The sequence below is a fragment of the Coffea arabica genome, chromosome 11c, assembly GCF_036785885.1.
Source record: "Coffea arabica cultivar ET-39 chromosome 11c, Coffea Arabica ET-39 HiFi, whole genome shotgun sequence".
Classification (NCBI taxonomy): Eukaryota; Viridiplantae; Streptophyta; class Magnoliopsida; order Gentianales; family Rubiaceae; genus Coffea; species Coffea arabica.
Window position 1 is genome coordinate 23,260,287 of NC_092330.1, and position 20,399 is coordinate 23,280,685.

Below are 20,399 nucleotides of genomic sequence, written 5' to 3' on the forward strand. Positions count from 1 at the left end.
GTTTCGAAATCCAAATTTCCCCTTCGTTCTTTATGCTGTAGTAATTTAGCTCCGTCGGAACGATTGCTTTTTATTTTGCTTCTCATCGAAGCATGAAGGCGGATCTGAAGGCGCGAGACAAGTCAGGAACGGTACGGCTGGATCGAAGCCCGGATCGTCGGTCAAAGTTGTCGGCGCAAATGTATAAGCGCAAGCGTGAAGGATCACTTTCAGGATAATTGAGAGTTGTGCGACGAGGGAAAAAAAAGGTGCAAAGCAACAAGAAAAAAATATAAAAGTAAATAAATAAAAGGATGAGAGGAAATTCATGAACTGACGCTTAGAATGAATTCGGGTCCAGAAAAGCCAAACTGCTTCACAGGACGTGGCAGTTTAAAAGAATAAAGCGAAAGGAACATGGCGGGTGCGATCATACCAGCACTAATGCACCGGATCCCATCAGAACTCCGAAGTTAAGCGTGCTTGGGCGACAGTAGTACTAGGATGGGTGACCCTAGGCCTGTCAACGGGTCGGGTCTAGACCCGGATCCGGATCGGATCCCTGAAATTTTTGCGGGTATGGGTACGGATTTAATTCCGTTAACCGGATCCGGATCCGTTTTTTCAAACAAAAAAACGGGTCGAATACGGAATATAGTATTCCGACCCGTATTAGACCCGGATCCGGATATAAATGATTTAATAATTTATAAAAAAAATATATTATCAATATAATTTGATTAGGATGATGTATTTGAGTAAAATCAATTTGATTTATTTTCTTATTTGGTTTTTTCTTTGCATTAGTTAGAAATTTGTTTACAAATATATCTTTTTCTCTTTTTGTTAGAAATTATAAATTTTGGCAAATTTGTTCGGGTAGACCCGACCCGGATCCGAGACTCGCCGGGTCCGGATCCGGAACACAGAATAAAAGACCCGTCGGGTAAACGGGTCGGATCCGGGTCCGGGTCCGGAATAATGAATTCCGGCCCGGACCCGGCCCGTTGACACCCCTAGGTGACCCCCTGGGAAATCCTCGTGTTGCACCCCTCCCTTTTTTGTTTCGAAATCCAAATTTCCCCTTCGTTCTTTATGCTGTAGTAATTTAGCTCCGTCGGAACGATTGCTTTTTATTTTGCTTCTCATCGAAGCATGAAGGCGGATCTGAAGGCGCGAGACAAGTCAGGAACGGTACGGCTGGATCGAAGCCCGGATCGTCGGTCAAAGTTGTCGGCGCAAATGTATAAGCGCAAGCGTGAAGGATCACTTTCAGGATAATTGAGAGTTGTGCGACGAGGGAAAAAAAAGGTGCAAAGCAACAAGAAAAAAATATAAAAGTAAATAAATAAAAGGATGAGAGGAAATTCATGAACTGATGCTTAGAATGAATTCGGGTCCAGAAAAGCCAAACTGCTTCACAGGACGTGGCAGTTTAAAAGAATAAAGCGAAAGGAACATGGCGGGTGCGATCATACCAGCACTAATGCACCGGATCCCATCAGAACTCCGAAGTTAAGCGTGCTTGGGCGACAGTAGTACTAGGATGGGTGACCCTAGGCCTGTCAACGGGTCGGGTCTAGACCCGGATCCGGATCGGATCCCTGAAATTTTTGCGGGTATGGGTAGGGATTTAATTCCGTTATCCGGATCCGGATCCGTTTTTTCAAACAAAAAAACGGGTCGGATACGGAATATAGTATTCCGACCCGTATTAGACCCGCATCCGGATATAAATGATTTAATAATTTATAAAAAATATATATTATCAATATAATTTGATTAGGATGATGTATTTGAGTAAAATCAATTTGATTTATTTTCTTATTTGGTTTTTTCTTTGCATTAGTTAGAAATTAGTTTACAAATATATCTTTTTCTCTTTTTTGTTAGAAATTATAAATTTTGGCAAATTTGTTCGGGTAGACCCGACCCGGATCCGAGACTCGCCGGGTCCGGATCCGGAACACCGAATAAAAGACCCGTCGGGTAAACGGGTCGGATCCGGGTCCGGGTCCAGAATAATGAATTCCGGCCCGGACCCGGCACGTTGACACCCCTAGGTGACCCCCTGGGAAATCCTCGTGTTGCACCCCTCCCTTTTTTGTTTCGAAATCCAAATTTCCCCTTCGTTCTTTATGCTGTAGTAATTTAGCTCCGTCGGAACGATTGCTTTATATTTTGCTTTTTATCGAAGCATGAACGCGGATCTGAAGGCGCGAGACAAGTCAGGAACGGTACGGCTGGATCGAAGCCCGGATCGTCGGTCAAAGTTGTCGGCGCAAATGTATAAGCGCAAGCGTGAAGGATCACTTTCAGGATAATTGAGAGTTGTGCGACGAGGGAAAAAAAAGGTGCAAAGCAACAAGAAAAAAATATAAAAGTAAATAAATAAAAGGATGAGAGGAAATTCATGAACTGACGCTTAGAATGAATTCGGGTCCAGAAAAGCCAAACTGCTTCACAGGACGTGGCAGTTTAAAAGAATAAAGCGAAAGAAACATGGCGGGTGCGATCATACCAGCACTAATGCACCGGATCCCATCAGAACTCCGAAGTTAAGCGTGCTTGGGCGACAGTAGTACTAGGATGGGTGACCCTAGGCCGGTCAACGGGTCGGGTCTACACCCGGATCCGGATCGGATCCCTGAAATTTTTGCGGGTATGGGTAGGGATTTAATTCCGTTATCCGGATCCGGATCCGTTTTTTCAAACAAAAAAACGGGTCGGATACGGAATATAGTATTCCGACCCGTATTAGACCCGGATCCGGAAATAAATGATTTAATAATTTATAAAAAATATATATTATCAATATAATTTGATTAGGATGATGTATTTGAGTAAAATCAATTTGATTTATTTTCTTATTTGGTTTTTTCTTTGCATTAGCTAGAAATTTGTTTACAAATATATCTTTTTCTCTTTTTTGTTAGAAATTATAAATTTTGGCAAATTTGTTCGGGTAGACCCGACCCGGTTCCGAGACTCGCCGGGTCCGGATCCGGAACACAGAATAAAAGACCCGTCGGGTAAACCGGTCGGATCCGGAATAATGAATTCCGGCCCGGACCCGGCCCGTTGACACCCCTAGGTGACCCCCTGGGAAATCCTCGTGTTGCACCCCTCCCTTTTTTGTTTCGAAATCCAAATTTCCCCTTCGTTCTTTATGCTGTAGTAATTTAGCTCCGTCGGAACGATTGCTTTTTATTTTGCTTCTCATCGAAGCATGAAGGCGGATCTGAAGGCGCGAGACAAGTCAGGAACGGTACGGCTGGATCGAAGCCCGGATCGTCGGTCAAAGTTGTCGGCGCAAATGTATAAGCGCAAGCGTGAAGGATCACTTTCAGGATAATTGAGAGTTGTGCGACGAGGGAAAAAAAAGGTGCAAAGCAACAAGAAAAAAATATAAAAGTAAATAAATAAAAGGATGAGAGGAAATTCATGAACTGACGCTTAGAATGAATTCGGGTCCAGAAAAGCCAAACTGCTTCACAGGACGTGGCAGTTTAAAAGAATAAAGCGAAAGGAACATGGCGGGTGCGATCATACCAGCACTAATGCACCGGATCCCATCAGAACTCCGAAGTTAAGCGTGCTTGGGCGACAGTAGTACTAGGATGGGTGACCCTAGGCCTGTCAACGGGTCGGGTCTAGACCCGGATCCGGATCGGATCCCTGAAATTTTTGCGGGTATGGGTACGGATTTAATTCCGTTAACCGGATCCGGATCCGTTTTTTCAAACAAAAAAACGGGTCGAATACGGAATATAGTATTCCGACCCGTATTAGACCCGGATCCGGATATAAATGATTTAATAATTTATAAAAAAAATATATTATCAATATAATTTGATTAGGATGATGTATTTGAGTAAAATCAATTTGATTTATTTTCTTATTTGGTTTTTTCTTTGCATTAGTTAGAAATTTGTTTACAAATATATCTTTTTCTCTTTTTGTTAGAAATTATAAATTTTGGCAAATTTGTTCGGGTAGACCCGACCCGGATCCGAGACTCGCCGGGTCCGGATCCGGAACACAGAATAAAAGACCCGTCGGGTAAACCGGTCGGATCCGGAATAATGAATTCCGGCCCGGACCCGGCCCGTTGACACCCCTAGGTGACCCCCTGGGAAATCCTCGTGTTGCACCCCTCCCTTTTTTGTTTCGAAATCCAAATTTCCCCTTCGTTCTTTATGCTGTAGTAATTTAGCTCCGTCGGAACGATTGCTTTTTATTTTGCTTCTCATCGAAGCATGAAGGCGGATCTGAAGGCGCGAGACAAGTCAGGAACGGTACGGCTGGATCGAAGCCCGGATCGTCGGTCAAAGTTGTCGGCGCAAATGTATAAGCGCAAGCGTGAAGGATCACTTTCAGGATAATTGAGAGTTGTGCGACGAGGGAAAAAAAAGGTGCAAAGCAACAAGAAAAAAATATAAAAGTAAATAAATAAAAGGATGAGAGGAAATTCATGAACTGACGCTTAGAATGAATTCGGGTCCAGAAAAGCCAAACTGCTTCACAGGACGTGGCAGTTTAAAAGAATAAAGCGAAAGGAACATGGCGGGTGCGATCATACCAGCACTAATGCACCGGATCCCATCAGAACTCCGAAGTTAAGCGTGCTTGGGCGACAGTAGTACTAGGATGGGTGACCCTAGGCCTGTCAACGGGTCGGGTCTAGACCCGGATCCGGATCGGATCCCTGAAATTTTTGCGGGTATGGGTACGGATTTAATTCCGTTAACCGGATCCGGATCCGTTTTTTCAAACAAAAAAACGGGTCGAATACGGAATATAGTATTCCGACCCGTATTAGACCCGGATCCGGATATAAATGATTTAATAATTTATAAAAAAAATATATTATCAATATAATTTGATTAGGATGATGTATTTGAGTAAAATCAATTTGATTTATTTTCTTATTTGGTTTTTTCTTTGCATTAGCTAGAAATTTGTTTACAAATATATCTTTTTCTCTTTTTGTTAGAAATTATAAATTTTGGCAAATTTGTTCGGGTAGACCCGACCCGGATCCGAGACTCGCCGGGTCCGGATCCGGAACACAGAATAAAAGACCCGTCGGGTAAACGGGTCGGATCCGGGTCCGGGTCCGGAATAATGAATTCCGGCCCGGACCCGGCCCGTTGACACCCCTAGGTGACCCCCTGGGAAATCCTCGTGTTGCACCCCTCCCTTTTTTGTTTCGAAATCCAAATTTCCCCTTCGTTCTTTATGCTGTAGTAATTTAGCTCCGTCGGAACGACTGCTTTTTATTTTGCTTCTCATCGAAGCATGAAGGCGGATCTGAAGGCGCGAGACAAGTCAGGAACGGTACGGCTGGATCGAAGCCCGGATCGTCGGTCAAAGTTGTCGGCGCAAATGTATAAGCGCAAGCGTGAAGGATCAATTTCAGGATAATTGAGAGTTGCGCGACGAGGGAAAAAAAAATGGTGCAAATCAACAAGAAAAAAATGTAAAAGTAAATAAATAAAAGGATGAGGGGAAATTCTTGAATTGACGCTTAAAATGAATTGGGGTCCATAAAAGCCACACTGCTTCACAGGACGGGGCAGTTTAAAAGAATAAAGCGAAAGGAACATGGCGGGTGCGATCATACCAGCACTAATGCACCGGATCCCATCAGAACTCCGAAGTTAAGCGTGCTTGGGCGAGAGTAGTACTAGGATGGGTGACCCCCTGGGAAGTCCTCGTGTTGCACCCCTCCCTTTTTTGTTTCGAAATCCAAATTTCCCCTTCGTTCTTTATGCTGTAGTAATTTAGCTCCGTCGGAACGATTGCTTTATATTTTGCTTCTTATCGAAGCATGAAGGCGGATCTGAAGGCGCGAGACAAGTCAGGAACGGTGCGGCTGGATCGAAGCCCGGATCGTCGGTCAAAGTTGTCGGCGCAAATGTATAAGCGCAAGCGTGAAGGATCACTTTCAGGATAATTGAGAGTTGTGCGACGAGGGAAAAAAAAGGTGCAAAGCAACAAGAAAAAAATATAAAAGTAAATAAATAAAAGGATGAGAGGAAATTCATGAACTGACGCTTAGAATGAATTCGGGTCCAGAAAAGCCAAACTGCTTCACAGGACGTGGCAGTTTAAAAGAATAAAGCGAAAGGAACATGGCGGGTGCGATCATACCAGCACTAATGCACCGGATCCCATCAGAACTCCGAAGTTAAGCGTGCTTGGGCGACAGTAGTACTAGGATGGGTGACCCTAGGCCTGTCAACGGGTCGGGTCTAGACCCGGATCCGGATCGGATCCCTGAAATTTTTGCGGGTATGGGTACGGATTTAATTCCGTTAACCGGATCCGGATCCGTTTTTTCAAACAAAAAAACGGGTCGAATACGGAATATAGTATTCCGACCCGTATTAGACCCGGATCCGGATATAAATGATTTAATAATTTATAAAAAAAATATATTATCAATATAATTTGATTAGGATGATGTATTTGAGTAAAATCAATTTGATTTATTTTCTTATTTGGTTTTTTCTTTGCATTAGTTAGAAATTTGTTTACAAATATATCTTTTTCTCTTTTTGTTAGAAATTATAAATTTTGGCAAATTTGTTCGGGTAGACCCGACCCGGATCCGAGACTCGCCGGGTCCGGATCCGGAACACAGAATAAAAGACCCGTCGGGTAAACGGGTCGGATCCGGGTCCGGGTCCGGAATAATGAATTCCGGCCCGGACCCGGCCCGTTGACACCCCTAGGTGACCCCCTGGGAAATCCTCGTGTTGCACCCCTCCCTTTTTTGTTTCGAAATCCAAATTTCCCCTTCGTTCTTTATGCTGTAGTAATTTAGCTCCGTCGGAACGATTGCTTTTTATTTTGCTTCTCATCGAAGCATGAAGGCGGATCTGAAGGCGCGAGACAAGTCAGGAACGGTACGGCTGGATCGAAGCCCGGATCGTCGGTCAAAGTTGTCGGCGCAAATGTATAAGCGCAAGCGTGAAGGATCACTTTCAGGATAATTGAGAGTTGTGCGACGAGGGAAAAAAAAGGTGCAAAGCAACAAGAAAAAAATATAAAAGTAAATAAATAAAAGGATGAGAGGAAATTCATGAACTGATGCTTAGAATGAATTCGGGTCCAGAAAAGCCAAACTGCTTCACAGGACGTGGCAGTTTAAAAGAATAAAGCGAAAGGAACATGGCGGGTGCGATCATACCAGCACTAATGCACCGGATCCCATCAGAACTCCGAAGTTAAGCGTGCTTGGGCGACAGTAGTACTAGGATGGGTGACCCTAGGCCTGTCAACGGGTCGGGTCTAGACCCGGATCCGGATCGGATCCCTAAAATTTTTGCGGGTATGGGTAGGGATTTAATTCCGTTATCCGGATCCGGATCCGTTTTTTCAAACAAAAAAACGGGTCGGATACGGAATATAGTATTCCGACCCGTATTAGACCCGCATCCGGATATAAATGATTTAATAATTTATAAAAAATATATATTATCAATATAATTTGATTAGGATGATGTATTTGAGTAAAATCAATTTGATTTATTTTCTTATTTGGTTTTTTCTTTGCATTAGTTAGAAATTAGTTTACAAATATATCTTTTTCTCTTTTTTGTTAGAAATTATAAATTTTGGCAAATTTGTTCGGGTAGACCCGACCCGGATCCGAGACTCGCCGGGTCCGGATCCGGAACACCGAATAAAAGACCCGTCGGGTAAACGGGTCGGATCCGGGTCCGGGTCCAGAATAATGAATTCCGGCCCGGACCCGGCACGTTGACACCCCTAGGTGACCCCCTGGGAAATCCTCGTGTTGCACCCCTCCCTTTTTTGTTTCGAAATCCAAATTTCCCCTTCGTTCTTTATGCTGTAGTAATTTAGCTCCGTCGGAACGATTGCTTTATATTTTGCTTTTTATCGAAGCATGAACGCGGATCTGAAGGCGCGAGACAAGTCAGGAACGGTACGGCTGGATCGAAGCCCGGATCGTCGGTCAAAGTTGTCGGCGCAAATGTATAAGCGCAAGCGTGAAGGATCACTTTCAGGATAATTGAGAGTTGTGCGACGAGGGAAAAAAAAGGTGCAAAGCAACAAGAAAAAAATATAAAAGTAAATAAATAAAAGGATGAGAGGAAATTCATGAACTGACGCTTAGAATGAATTCGGGTCCAGAAAAGCCAAACTGCTTCACAGGACGTGGCAGTTTAAAAGAATAAAGCGAAAGAAACATGGCGGGTGCGATCATACCAGCACTAATGCACCGGATCCCATCAGAACTCCGAAGTTAAGCGTGCTTGGGCGACAGTAGTACTAGGATGGGTGACCCTAGGCCGGTCAACGGGTCGGGTCTACACCCGGATCCGGATCGGATCCCTGAAATTTTTGCGGGTATGGGTAGGGATTTAATTCCGTTATCCGGATCCGGATCCGTTTTTTCAAACAAAAAAACGGGTCGGATACGGAATATAGTATTCCGACCCGTATTAGACCCGGATCCGGAAATAAATGATTTAATAATTTATAAAAAATATATATTATCAATATAATTTGATTAGGATGATGTATTTGAGTAAAATCAATTTGATTTATTTTCTTATTTGGTTTTTTCTTTGCATTAGCTAGAAATTTGTTTACAAATATATCTTTTTCTCTTTTTTGTTAGAAATTATAAATTTTGGCAAATTTGTTCGGGTAGACCCGACCCGGATCCGAGACTCGCCGGGTCCGGATCCGGAACACAGAATAAAAGACCCGTCGGGTAAACCGGTCGGATCCGGAATAATGAATTCCGGCCCGGACCCGGCCCGTTGACACCCCTAGGTGACCCCCTGGGAAATCCTCGTGTTGCACCCCTCCCTTTTTTGTTTCGAAATCCAAATTTCCCCTTCGTTCTTTATGCTGTAGTAATTTAGCTCCGTCGGAACGATTGCTTTTTATTTTGCTTCTCATCGAAGCATGAAGGCGGATCTGAAGGCGCGAGACAAGTCAGGAACGGTACGGCTGGATCGAAGCCCGGATCGTCGGTCAAAGTTGTCGGCGCAAATGTATAAGCGCAAGCGTGAAGGATCACTTTCAGGATAATTGAGAGTTGTGCGACGAGGGAAAAAAAAGGTGCAAAGCAACAAGAAAAAAATATAAAAGTAAATAAATAAAAGGATGAGAGGAAATTCATGAACTGACGCTTAGAATGAATTCGGGTCCAGAAAAGCCAAACTGCTTCACAGGACGTGGCAGTTTAAAAGAATAAAGCGAAAGGAACATGGCGGGTGCGATCATACCAGCACTAATGCACCGGATCCCATCAGAACTCCGAAGTTAAGCGTGCTTGGGCGACAGTAGTACTAGGATGGGTGACCCTAGGCCTGTCAACGGGTCGGGTCTAGACCCGGATCCGGATCGGATCCCTGAAATTTTTGCGGGTATGGGTACGGATTTAATTCCGTTAACCGGATCCGGATCCGTTTTTTCAAACAAAAAAACGGGTCGAATACGGAATATAGTATTCCGACCCGTATTAGACCCGGATCCGGATATAAATGATTTAATAATTTATAAAAAAAATATATTATCAATATAATTTGATTAGGATGATGTATTTGAGTAAAATCAATTTGATTTATTTTCTTATTTGGTTTTTTCTTTGCATTAGTTAGAAATTTGTTTACAAATATATCTTTTTCTCTTTTTGTTAGAAATTATAAATTTTGGCAAATTTGTTCGGGTAGACCCGACCCGGATCCGAGACTCGCCGGGTCCGGATCCGGAACACAGAATAAAAGACCCGTCGGGTAAACGGGTCGGATCCGGGTCCGGGTCCGGAATAATGAATTCCGGCCCGGACCCGGCCCGTTGACACCCCTAGGTGACCCCCTGGGAAATCTTCGTGTTGCACCCCTCCCTTTTTTGTTTCGAAATCCAAATTTCCCCTTCGTTCTTTATGCTGTAGTAATTTAGCTCCGTCGGAACGATTGCTTTTTATTTTGCTTCTCATCGAAGCATGAAGGCGGATCTGAAGGCGCGAGACAAGTCAGGAACGGTACGGCTGGATCGAAGCCCGGATCGTCGGTCAAAGTTGTCGGCGCAAATGTATAAGCGCAAGCGTGAAGGATCACTTTCAGGATAATTGAGAGTTGTGCGACGAGGGAAAAAAAAGGTGCAAAGCAACAAGAAAAAAATATAAAAGTAAATAAATAAAAGGATGAGAGGAAATTCATGAACTGACGCTTAGAATGAATTCGGGTCCAGAAAAGCCAAACTGCTTCACAGGACGTGGCAGTTTAAAAGAATAAAGCGAAAGGAACATGGCGGGTGCGATCATACCAGCACTAATGCACCGGATCCCATCAGAACTCCGAAGTTAAGCGTGCTTGGGCGACAGTAGTACTAGGATGGGTGACCCTAGGCCTGTCAACGGGTCGGGTCTAGACCCGGATCCGGATCGGATCCCTAAAATTTTTGCGGGTATGGGTAGGGATTTAATTCCGTTATCCGGATCCGGATCCGTTTTTTCAAACAAAAAAACGGGTCGGATACGGAATATAGTATTCCGACCCGTATTAGACCCGGATCCGGATATAAATGATTTAATAATTTATAAAAAATATATATTATCAATATAATTTGATTAGGATGATGTATTTGAGTAAAATCAATTTGATTTATTTTCTTATTTGGTTTTTTCTTTGCATTAGTTAGAAATTAGTTTACAAATATATCTTTTTCTCTTTTTTGTTAGAAATTATAAATTTTGGCAAATTTGTTCGGGTAGACCCGACCCGGATCCGAGACTCGCCGGGTCCGGATCCGAAACACCGAATAAAAGACCCGTCGGGTAAACGGGTCGGATCCGGGTCCGGGTCCAGAATAATGAATTCCGGCCCGGTCCCGGCACGTTGACACCCCTAGGTGACCCCCTGGGAAATCCTCGTGTTGCACCCCTCCCTTTTTTGTTTCGAAATCCAAATTTCCCCTTCGTTCTTTATGCTGTAGTAATTTAGCTCCGTCGGAACGATTGCTTTATATTTTGCTTCTCATCGAAGCATGAAGGCGGATCTGAAGGCGCGAGACAAGTCAGGAACGGTACGGCTGGATCGAAGCCCGGATCGTCGGTCAAAGTTGTCGGCGCAAATGTATAAGCGCAAGCGTGAAGGATCAATTTCAGGATAATTGAGAGTTGCGCGACGAGGGAAAAAAAAAATGGTGCAAATCAACAAGAAAAAAATGTAAAAGTAAATAAATAAAAGGATGAGGGGAAATTCTTGAATTGACGCTTAAAATGAATTCGGGTCCAGAAAAGCCACACTGCTTCACAGGACGGGGCAGTTTAAAAGAATAAAGCGAAAGGAACATGGCGGGTGCGATCATACCAGCACTAATGCACCGGATCCCATCAGAACTCCGAAGTTAAGCGTGCTTGGGCGAGAGTAGTACTAGGATGGGTGACCCCCTGGGAAGTCCTCGTGTTGCACCCCTCCCTTTTTTGTTTCGAAATCCAAATTTTCCCTTCGTTCTTTATGCTGTAGTAATTTAGCTCCGTCGGAACGATTGCTTTATATTTTGCTTCTTATCGAAGTATGAAGGCGGATCTGAAGGCGCGAGACAAGTCAGTAACGGTACGGCTGGATCGAAGCCCGGATCGTCGGTCAAAGTTGTCGGCGCAAATGTATAAGCGCAAGCGTGAAGGATCAATTTCAGGATAATTGAGAGTTGCGCGACGAGGGAAAAAAAAAATGGTGCAAATCAACAAGAAAAAAATGTAAAAGTAAATAAATAAAAGGATGAGGGGAAATTCTTGAATTGACGCTTAAAATGAATTCGGGTCCAGAAAAGCCAAACTGCTTCACAGGACGTGGCAGTTTAAAAGAATAAAGCGAAAGGAACATGGCGGGTGCGATCATACCAGCACTAATGCACCCGATCCCATCAGAACTCCAAAGTTAAGCGTGCTTGGGCGAGAGTAGTACTAGGATGGGAGACCCCCTGGGAAGTCCTCGTGTTGCACCCCTCCCTTTTTTGTTTCGAAATCCAAATTTTCCCTTCGTTCTTTATGCTGTAGTAATTTAGCTCCGTCGGAACGATTGCTTTATATTTTGCTTCTTATCGAAGTATGAAGGCGGATCTGAAGGCGCGAGACAAGTCAGGAACGGTACGGCTGGATCGAAGCCCGGATCGTCGGTCAATGTTGTCGGCGCAAATGTATAAGCGCAAGCATGAAGGATCAATTTCAGGATAATTGAGAGTTGCGCGACGAGGGAAAAAAAAATGGTGCAAATCAACAAGAAAAAAATGTAAAAGTAAATAAATAAAAGGATGAGGGGAAATTCTTGAATTGACGCTTAAAATGAATTCGGGTCCAGAAAAGCCACACTGCTTCACAGGACGGGGCAGTTTAAAAGAATAAAGCGAAAGGAACATGGCGGGTGCGATCATACCAGCACTAATGCACCAGATCCCATCAGAACTCCGAAGTTAAGCGTGCTTGGGCGAGAGTAGTACTAGGATGGGTGACCCCTGGGAAGTCCTCGTGTTGCACCCCTCCCTTTTTTGTTTCGAAATCCAAATTTCCCCTTCGTTCTTTATGCTGTAGTAATTTAGCTCCGTCGGAACGATTGCTTTATATTTTGCTTCTTATCGAAGCATGAAGGCGGATCTGAAGGCGCGAGACAAGTCAGGAACGGTACGGCTGGATCGAAGCCCGGATCGTCGGTCAAAGTTGTCGGCGCAAATGTATAAGCGCAAGCGTGAAGGATCACTTTCTGGATAATTGAGAGTTGTGCGACGAGGGAAAAAAAAGGTGCAAAGCAACAAGAAAAAAATATAAAAGTAAATAAATAAAAGGATGAGAGGAAATTCATGAACTGACGCTTAGAATGAATTCGGGTCCAGAAAAGCCAAACTGCTTCACAGGACGTGGCAGTTTAAAAGAATAAAGCGAAAGGAACATGGCGGGTGCGATCATACCAGCACTAATGCACCGGATCCCATCAGAACTCCGAAGTTAAGCGTGCTTGGGCGACGGTAGTACTAGGATGGGTGACCCTAGGCCTGTCAACGGGTCGGGTCTAGACCCGGATCCGGATCGGATCCCTGAAATTTTTGCGGGTATGGGTAGGGATTTAATTCCGTTATCCGGATCCGGATCCGTTTTTTCAAACAAAAAAACGGGTCGGATACGGAATATGGTATTCCGACCCGTATTAGACCCGGATCCGGATATAAATGATTTAATAATTTATAAAAAATATATATTATCAATATAATTTGATTAGGATGATGTATTTGAGTAAAATCAATTTGATTTATTTTCTTATTTGGTTTTTTCTTTACATTAGCTAGAAATTTGTTTACAAATATATCTTTTTCTCTTTTTTGTTAGAAATTATAAATTTTGGCAAATTTGTTCGGGTAGACCCGACCCGGATCCGAGACTCGCCGGGTCCGGATCCGGAACACAGAATAAAAGACCCGTCGGGTAAACGGGTCGGATCCGGGTCCGGGTCCGGAATAATGAATTCCGGCCCGGACCCGGCCCGTTGACACCCCTAGGTGACCCCCTGGGAAATCTTCGTGTTGCACCCCTCCCTTTTTTGTTTCGAAATCCAAATTTCCCCTTCGTTCTTTATGCTGTAGTAATTTAGCTCCGTCGGAACGATTGCTTTTTATTTTGCTTCTCATCGAAGCATGAAGGCGGATCTGAAGGCGCGAGACAAGTCAGGAACGGTACGGCTGGATCGAAGCCCGGATCGTCGGTCAAAGTTGTCGGCGCAAATGTATAAGCGCAAGCGTGAAGGATCAATTTCAGGATAATTGAGAGTTGCGCGACGAGGGAAAAAAAAATGGTGCAAATCAACAAGAAAAAAATGTAAAAGTAAATAAATAAAAGGATGAGGGGAAATTCTTGAATTGACGCTTAAAATGAATTGGGGTCCATAAAAGCCACACTGCTTCACAGGACGGGGCAGTTTAAAAGAATAAAGCGAAAGGAACATGGCGGGTGCGATCATACCAGCACTAATGCACCGGATCCCATCAGAACTCCGAAGTTAAGCGTGCTTGGGCGAGAGTAGTACTAGGATGGGTGACCCCCTGGGAAGTCCTCGTGTTGCACCCCTCCCTTTTTTGTTTCGAAATCCAAATTTCCCCTTCGTTCTTTATGCTGTAGTAATTTAGCTCCGTCGGAACGATTGCTTTATATTTTGCTTCTTATCGAAGCATGAAGGCGGATCTGAAGGCGCGAGACAAGTCAGGAACGGTACGGCTGGATCGAAGCCCGGATCGTCGGTCAAAGTTGTCGGCGCAAATGTATAAGCGCAAGCGTGAAGGATCACTTTCAGGATAATTGAGAGTTGTGCGACGAGGGAAAAAAAAGGTGCAAAGCAACAAGAAAAAAATATAAAAGTAAATAAATAAAAGGATGAGAGGAAATTCATGAACTGACGCTTAGAATGAATTCGGGTCCAGAAAAGCCAAACTGCTTCACAGGACGTGGCAGTTTAAAAGAATAAAGCGAAAGGAACATGGCGGGTGCGATCATACCAGCACTAATGCACCGGATCCCATCAGAACTCCGAAGTTAAGCGTGCTTGGGCGACAGTAGTACTAGGATGGGTGACCCTAGGCCTGTCAACGGGTCGGGTCTAGACCCGGATCCGGATCGGATCCCTGAAATTTTTGCGGGTATGGGTACGGATTTAATTCCGTTAACCGGATCCGGATCCGTTTTTTCAAACAAAAAAACGGGTCGAATACGGAATATAGTATTCCGACCCGTATTAGACCCGGATCCGGATATAAATGATTTAATAATTTATAAAAAAAATATATTATCAATATAATTTGATTAGGATGATGTATTTGAGTAAAATCAATTTGATTTATTTTCTTATTTGGTTTTTTCTTTGCATTAGCTAGAAATTTGTTTACAAATATATCTTTTTCTCTTTTTGTTAGAAATTATAAATTTTGGCAAATTTGTTCGGGTAGACCCGACCCGGATCCGAGACTCGCCGGGTCCGGATCCGGAACACAGAATAAAAGACCCGTCGGGTAAACGGGTCGGATCCGGGTCCGGGTCCGGAATAATGAATTCCGGCCCGGACCCGGCCCGTTGACACCCCTAGGTGACCCCCTGGGAAATCCTCGTGTTGCACCCCTCCCTTTTTTGTTTCGAAATCCAAATTTCCCCTTCGTTCTTTATGCTGTAGTAATTTAGCTCCGTCGGAACGACTGCTTTTTATTTTGCTTCTCATCGAAGCATGAAGGCGGATCTGAAGGCGCGAGACAAGTCAGGAACGGTACGGCTGGATCGAAGCCCGGATCGTCGGTCAAAGTTGTCGGCGCAAATGTATAAGCGCAAGCGTGAAGGATCAATTTCAGGATAATTGAGAGTTGCGCGACGAGGGAAAAAAAAATGGTGCAAATCAACAAGAAAAAAATGTAAAAGTAAATAAATAAAAGGATGAGGGGAAATTCTTGAATTGACGCTTAAAATGAATTGGGGTCCATAAAAGCCACACTGCTTCACAGGACGGGGCAGTTTAAAAGAATAAAGCGAAAGGAACATGGCGGGTGCGATCATACCAGCACTAATGCACCGGATCCCATCAGAACTCCGAAGTTAAGCGTGCTTGGGCGAGAGTAGTACTAGGATGGGTGACCCCCTGGGAAGTCCTCGTGTTGCACCCCTCCCTTTTTTGTTTCGAAATCCAAATTTCCCCTTCGTTCTTTATGCTGTAGTAATTTAGCTCCGTCGGAACGATTGCTTTATATTTTGCTTCTTATCGAAGCATGAAGGCGGATCTGAAGGCGCGAGACAAGTCAGGAACGGTGCGGCTGGATCGAAGCCCGGATCGTCGGTCAAAGTTGTCGGCGCAAATGTATAAGCGCAAGCGTGAAGGATCACTTTCAGGATAATTGAGAGTTGTGCGACGAGGGAAAAAAAAGGTGCAAAGCAACAAGAAAAAAATATAAAAGTAAATAAATAAAAGGATGAGAGGAAATTCATGAACTGACGCTTAGAATGAATTCGGGTCCAGAAAAGCCAAACTGCTTCACAGGACGTGGCAGTTTAAAAGAATAAAGCGAAAGGAACATGGCGGGTGCGATCATACCAGCACTAATGCACCGGATCCCATCAGAACTCCGAAGTTAAGCGTGCTTGGGCGACAGTAGTACTAGGATGGGTGACCCTAGGCCTGTCAACGGGTCGGGTCTAGACCCGGATCCGGATCGGATCCCTGAAATTTTTGCGGGTATGGGTACGGATTTAATTCCGTTAACCGGATCCGGATCCGTTTTTTCAAACAAAAAAACGGGTCGAATACGGAATATAGTATTCCGACCCGTATTAGACCCGGATCCGGATATAAATGATTTAATAATTTATAAAAAAAATATATTATCAATATAATTTGATTAGGATGATGTATTTGAGTAAAATCAATTTGATTTATTTTCTTATTTGGTTTTTTCTTTGCATTAGTTAGAAATTTGTTTACAAATATATCTTTTTCTCTTTTTGTTAGAAATTATAAATTTTGGCAAATTTGTTCGGGTAGACCCGACCCGGATCCGAGACTCGCCGGGTCCGGATCCGGAACACAGAATAAAAGACCCGTCGGGTAAACGGGTCGGATCCGGGTCCGGGTCCGGAATAATGAATTCCGGCCCGGACCCGGCCCGTTGACACCCCTAGGTGACCCCCTGGGAAATCCTCGTGTTGCACCCCTCCCTTTTTTGTTTCGAAATCCAAATTTCCCCTTCGTTCTTTATGCTGTAGTAATTTAGCTCCGTCGGAACGATTGCTTTTTATTTTGCTTCTCATCGAAGCATGAAGGCGGATCTGAAGGCGCGAGACAAGTCAGGAACGGTACGGCTGGATCGAAGCCCGGATCGTCGGTCAAAGTTGTCGGCGCAAATGTATAAGCGCAAGCGTGAAGGATCACTTTCAGGATAATTGAGAGTTGTGCGACGAGGGAAAAAAAAGGTGCAAAGCAACAAGAAAAAAATATAAAAGTAAATAAATAAAAGGATGAGAGGAAATTCATGAACTGATGCTTAGAATGAATTCGGGTCCAGAAAAGCCAAACTGCTTCACAGGACGTGGCAGTTTAAAAGAATAAAGCGAAAGGAACATGGCGGGTGCGATCATACCAGCACTAATGCACCGGATCCCATCAGAACTCCGAAGTTAAGCGTGCTTGGGCGACAGTAGTACTAGGATGGGTGACCCTAGGCCTGTCAACGGGTCGGGTCTAGACCCGGATCCGGATCGGATCCCTAAAATTTTTGCGGGTATGGGTAGGGATTTAATTCCGTTATCCGGATCCGGATCCGTTTTTTCAAACAAAAAAACGGGTCGGATACGGAATATAGTATTCCGACCCGTATTAGACCCGCATCCGGATATAAATGATTTAATAATTTATAAAAAATATATATTATCAATATAATTTGATTAGGATGATGTATTTGAGTAAAATCAATTTGATTTATTTTCTTATTTGGTTTTTTCTTTGCATTAGTTAGAAATTAGTTTACAAATATATCTTTTTCTCTTTTTTGTTAGAAATTATAAATTTTGGCAAATTTGTTCGGGTAGACCCGACCCGGATCCGAGACTCGCCGGGTCCGGATCCGGAACACCGAATAAAAGACCCGTCGGGTAAACGGGTCGGATCCGGGTCCGGGTCCAGAATAATGAATTCCGGCCCGGACCCGGCACGTTGACACCCCTAGGTGACCCCCTGGGAAATCCTCGTGTTGCACCCCTCCCTTTTTTGTTTCGAAATCCAAATTTCCCCTTCGTTCTTTATGCTGTAGTAATTTAGCTCCGTCGGAACGATTGCTTTATATTTTGCTTTTTATCGAAGCATGAACGCGGATCTGAAGGCGCGAGACAAGTCAGGAACGGTACGGCTGGATCGAAGCCCGGATCGTCGGTCAAAGTTGTCGGCGCAAATGTATAAGCGCAAGCGTGAAGGATCACTTTCAGGATAATTGAGAGTTGTGCGACGAGGGAAAAAAAAGGTGCAAAGCAACAAGAAAAAAATATAAAAGTAAATAAATAAAAGGATGAGAGGAAATTCATGAACTGACGCTTAGAATGAATTCGGGTCCAGAAAAGCCAAACTGCTTCACAGGACGTGGCAGTTTAAAAGAATAAAGCGAAAGAAACATGGCGGGTGCGATCATACCAGCACTAATGCACCGGATCCCATCAGAACTCCGAAGTTAAGCGTGCTTGGGCGACAGTAGTACTAGGATGGGTGACCCTAGGCCGGTCAACGGGTCGGGTCTACACCCGGATCCGGATCGGATCCCTGAAATTTTTGCGGGTATGGGTAGGGATTTAATTCCGTTATCCGGATCCGGATCCGTTTTTTCAAACAAAAAAACGGGTCGGATACGGAATATAGTATTCCGACCCGTATTAGACCCGGATCCGGAAATAAATGATTTAATAATTTATAAAAAATATATATTATCAATATAATTTGATTAGGATGATGTATTTGAGTAAAATCAATTTGATTTATTTTCTTATTTGGTTTTTTCTTTGCATTAGCTAGAAATTTGTTTACAAATATATCTTTTTCTCTTTTTTGTTAGAAATTATAAATTTTGGCAAATTTGTTCGGGTAGACCCGACCCGGATCCGAGACTCGCCGGGTCCGGATCCGGAACACAGAATAAAAGACCCGTCGGGTAAACCGGTCGGATCCGGAATAATGAATTCCGGCCCGGACCCGGCCCGTTGACACCCCTAGGTGACCCCCTGGGAAATCCTCGTGTTGCACCCCTCCCTTTTTTGTTTCGAAATCCAAATTTCCCCTTCGTTCTTTATGCTGTAGTAATTTAGCTCCGTCGGAACGATTGCTTTTTATTTTGCTTCTCATCGAAGCATGAAGGCGGATCTGAAGGCGCGAGACAAGTCAGGAACGGTACGGCTGGATCGAAGCCCGGATCGTCGGTCAAAGTTGTCGGCGCAAATGTATAAGCGCAAGCGTGAAGGATCACTTTCAGGATAATTGAGAGTTGTGCGACGAGGGAAAAAAAAGGTGCAAAGCAACAAGAAAAAAATATAAAAGTAAATAAATAAAAGGATGAGAGGAAATTCATGAACTGACGCTTAGAATGAATTCGGGTCCAGAAAAGCCAAACTGCTTCACAGGACGTGGCAGTTTAAAAGAATAAAGCGAAAGGAACATGGCGGGTGCGATCATACCAGCACTAATGCACCGGATCCCATCAGAACTCCGAAGTTAAGCGTGCTTGGGCGACAGTAGTACTAGGATGGGTGACCCTAGGCCTGTCAACGGGTCGGGTCTAGACCCGGATCCGGATCGGATCCCTGAAATTTTTGCGGGTATGGGTACGGATTTAATTCCGTTAACCGGATCCGGATCCGTTTTTTCAAACAAAAAAACGGGTCGAATACGGAATATAGTATTCCGACCCGTATTAGACCCGGATCCGGATATAAATGATTTAATAATTTATAAAAAAAATATATTATCAATATAATTTGATTAGGATGATGTATTTGAGTAAAATCAATTTGATTTATTTTCTTATTTGGTTTTTTCTTTGCATTAGTTAGAAATTTGTTTACAAATATATCTTTTTCTCTTTTTGTTAGAAATTATAAATTTTGGCAAATTTGTTCGGGTAGACCCGACCCGGATCCGAGACTCGCCGGGTCCGGATCCGGAACACAGAATAAAAGACCCGTCGGGTAAACGGGTCGGATCCGGGTCCGGGTCCGGAATAATGAATTCCGGCCCGGACCCGGCCCGTTGACACCCCTAGGTGACCCCCTGGGAAATCCTCGTGTTGCACCCCTCCCTTTTTTGTTTCGAAATCCAAATTTCCCCTTCGTTCTTTATGCTGTAGTAATTTAGCTCCGTCGGAACGATTGCTTTTTATTTTGCTTCTCATCGAAGCATGAAGGCGGATCTGAAGGCGCGAGACAAGTCAGGAACGGTACGGCTGGATCGAAGCCCGGATCGTCGGTCAAAGTTGTCGGCGCAAATGTATAAGCGCAAGCGTGAAGGATCACTTTCAGGATAATTGAGAGTTGTGCGACGAGGGAAAAAAAAGGTGCAAAGCAACAAGAAAAAAATATAAAAGTAAATAAATAAAAGGATGAGAGGAAATTCATGAACTGATGCTTAGAATGAATTCGGGTCCAGAAAAGCCAAACTGCTTCACAGGACGTGGCAGTTTAAAAGAATAAAGCGAAAGGAACATGGCGGGTGCGATCATACCAGCACTAATGCACCGGATCCCATCAGAACTCCGAAGTTAAGCGTGCTTGGGCGACAGTAGTACTAGGATGGGTGACCCTAGGCCTGTCAACGGGTCGGGTCTAGACCCGGATCCGGATCGGATCCCTAAAATTTTTGCGGGTATGGGTAGGGATTTAA

General features: G+C 43.9%; 6 non-coding genes and 17 pseudogenes across 6 annotated transcripts; all 23 read left to right on the forward strand.

The window, feature by feature from the left end:
- The first annotated feature begins 401 nt into the window (after positions 1-401).
- LOC140019205 (5S ribosomal RNA) lies at positions 402-519 on the forward strand (annotated as a pseudogene).
- Positions 520-1,443: 924 nt separating this feature from the next.
- LOC140019206 (5S ribosomal RNA) lies at positions 1,444-1,561 on the forward strand (annotated as a pseudogene).
- Positions 1,562-2,486: 925 nt separating this feature from the next.
- Positions 2,487-2,604, forward strand: LOC140018427 (5S ribosomal RNA; annotated as a pseudogene).
- Positions 2,605-3,517: 913 nt separating this feature from the next.
- On the forward strand, positions 3,518-3,635 carry LOC140019207 (5S ribosomal RNA; annotated as a pseudogene).
- Positions 3,636-4,547: 912 nt separating this feature from the next.
- On the forward strand, positions 4,548-4,665 carry LOC140019208 (5S ribosomal RNA; annotated as a pseudogene).
- Positions 4,666-5,591: 926 nt separating this feature from the next.
- On the forward strand, positions 5,592-5,710 carry LOC140017200 (5S ribosomal RNA). The gene has a single exon (XR_011823513.1). It is a non-coding gene; the product is annotated as a 5S ribosomal RNA (ribosomal RNA).
- A 411-nt stretch (positions 5,711-6,121) lies between these two features.
- On the forward strand, positions 6,122-6,239 carry LOC140019209 (5S ribosomal RNA; annotated as a pseudogene).
- Positions 6,240-7,163: 924 nt separating this feature from the next.
- On the forward strand, positions 7,164-7,281 carry LOC140019211 (5S ribosomal RNA; annotated as a pseudogene).
- A 925-nt stretch (positions 7,282-8,206) lies between these two features.
- LOC140018428 (5S ribosomal RNA) lies at positions 8,207-8,324 on the forward strand (annotated as a pseudogene).
- Positions 8,325-9,237: 913 nt separating this feature from the next.
- LOC140019212 (5S ribosomal RNA) lies at positions 9,238-9,355 on the forward strand (annotated as a pseudogene).
- A 924-nt stretch (positions 9,356-10,279) lies between these two features.
- Positions 10,280-10,397, forward strand: LOC140019213 (5S ribosomal RNA; annotated as a pseudogene).
- A 928-nt stretch (positions 10,398-11,325) lies between these two features.
- Positions 11,326-11,444, forward strand: LOC140017201 (5S ribosomal RNA). Its single transcript, XR_011823514.1, has one exon. It is a non-coding gene; the product is annotated as a 5S ribosomal RNA (ribosomal RNA).
- A 414-nt stretch (positions 11,445-11,858) lies between these two features.
- Positions 11,859-11,977, forward strand: LOC140018090 (5S ribosomal RNA). The gene has a single exon (XR_011824393.1). It is a non-coding gene; the product is annotated as a 5S ribosomal RNA (ribosomal RNA).
- A 413-nt stretch (positions 11,978-12,390) lies between these two features.
- On the forward strand, positions 12,391-12,508 carry LOC140018040 (5S ribosomal RNA). The gene has a single exon (XR_011824342.1). It is a non-coding gene; the product is annotated as a 5S ribosomal RNA (ribosomal RNA).
- Positions 12,509-12,919: 411 nt separating this feature from the next.
- Positions 12,920-13,037, forward strand: LOC140018483 (5S ribosomal RNA; annotated as a pseudogene).
- A 927-nt stretch (positions 13,038-13,964) lies between these two features.
- LOC140017202 (5S ribosomal RNA) lies at positions 13,965-14,083 on the forward strand. Its single transcript, XR_011823515.1, has one exon. It is a non-coding gene; the product is annotated as a 5S ribosomal RNA (ribosomal RNA).
- Positions 14,084-14,494: 411 nt separating this feature from the next.
- Positions 14,495-14,612, forward strand: LOC140019214 (5S ribosomal RNA; annotated as a pseudogene).
- A 926-nt stretch (positions 14,613-15,538) lies between these two features.
- LOC140017203 (5S ribosomal RNA) lies at positions 15,539-15,657 on the forward strand. Its single transcript, XR_011823516.1, has one exon. It is a non-coding gene; the product is annotated as a 5S ribosomal RNA (ribosomal RNA).
- Positions 15,658-16,068: 411 nt separating this feature from the next.
- Positions 16,069-16,186, forward strand: LOC140019215 (5S ribosomal RNA; annotated as a pseudogene).
- A 924-nt stretch (positions 16,187-17,110) lies between these two features.
- On the forward strand, positions 17,111-17,228 carry LOC140019216 (5S ribosomal RNA; annotated as a pseudogene).
- A 925-nt stretch (positions 17,229-18,153) lies between these two features.
- LOC140018429 (5S ribosomal RNA) lies at positions 18,154-18,271 on the forward strand (annotated as a pseudogene).
- Positions 18,272-19,184: 913 nt separating this feature from the next.
- Positions 19,185-19,302, forward strand: LOC140019217 (5S ribosomal RNA; annotated as a pseudogene).
- Positions 19,303-20,226: 924 nt separating this feature from the next.
- Positions 20,227-20,344, forward strand: LOC140019218 (5S ribosomal RNA; annotated as a pseudogene).
- Positions 20,345-20,399: the final 55 nt, after the last annotated feature.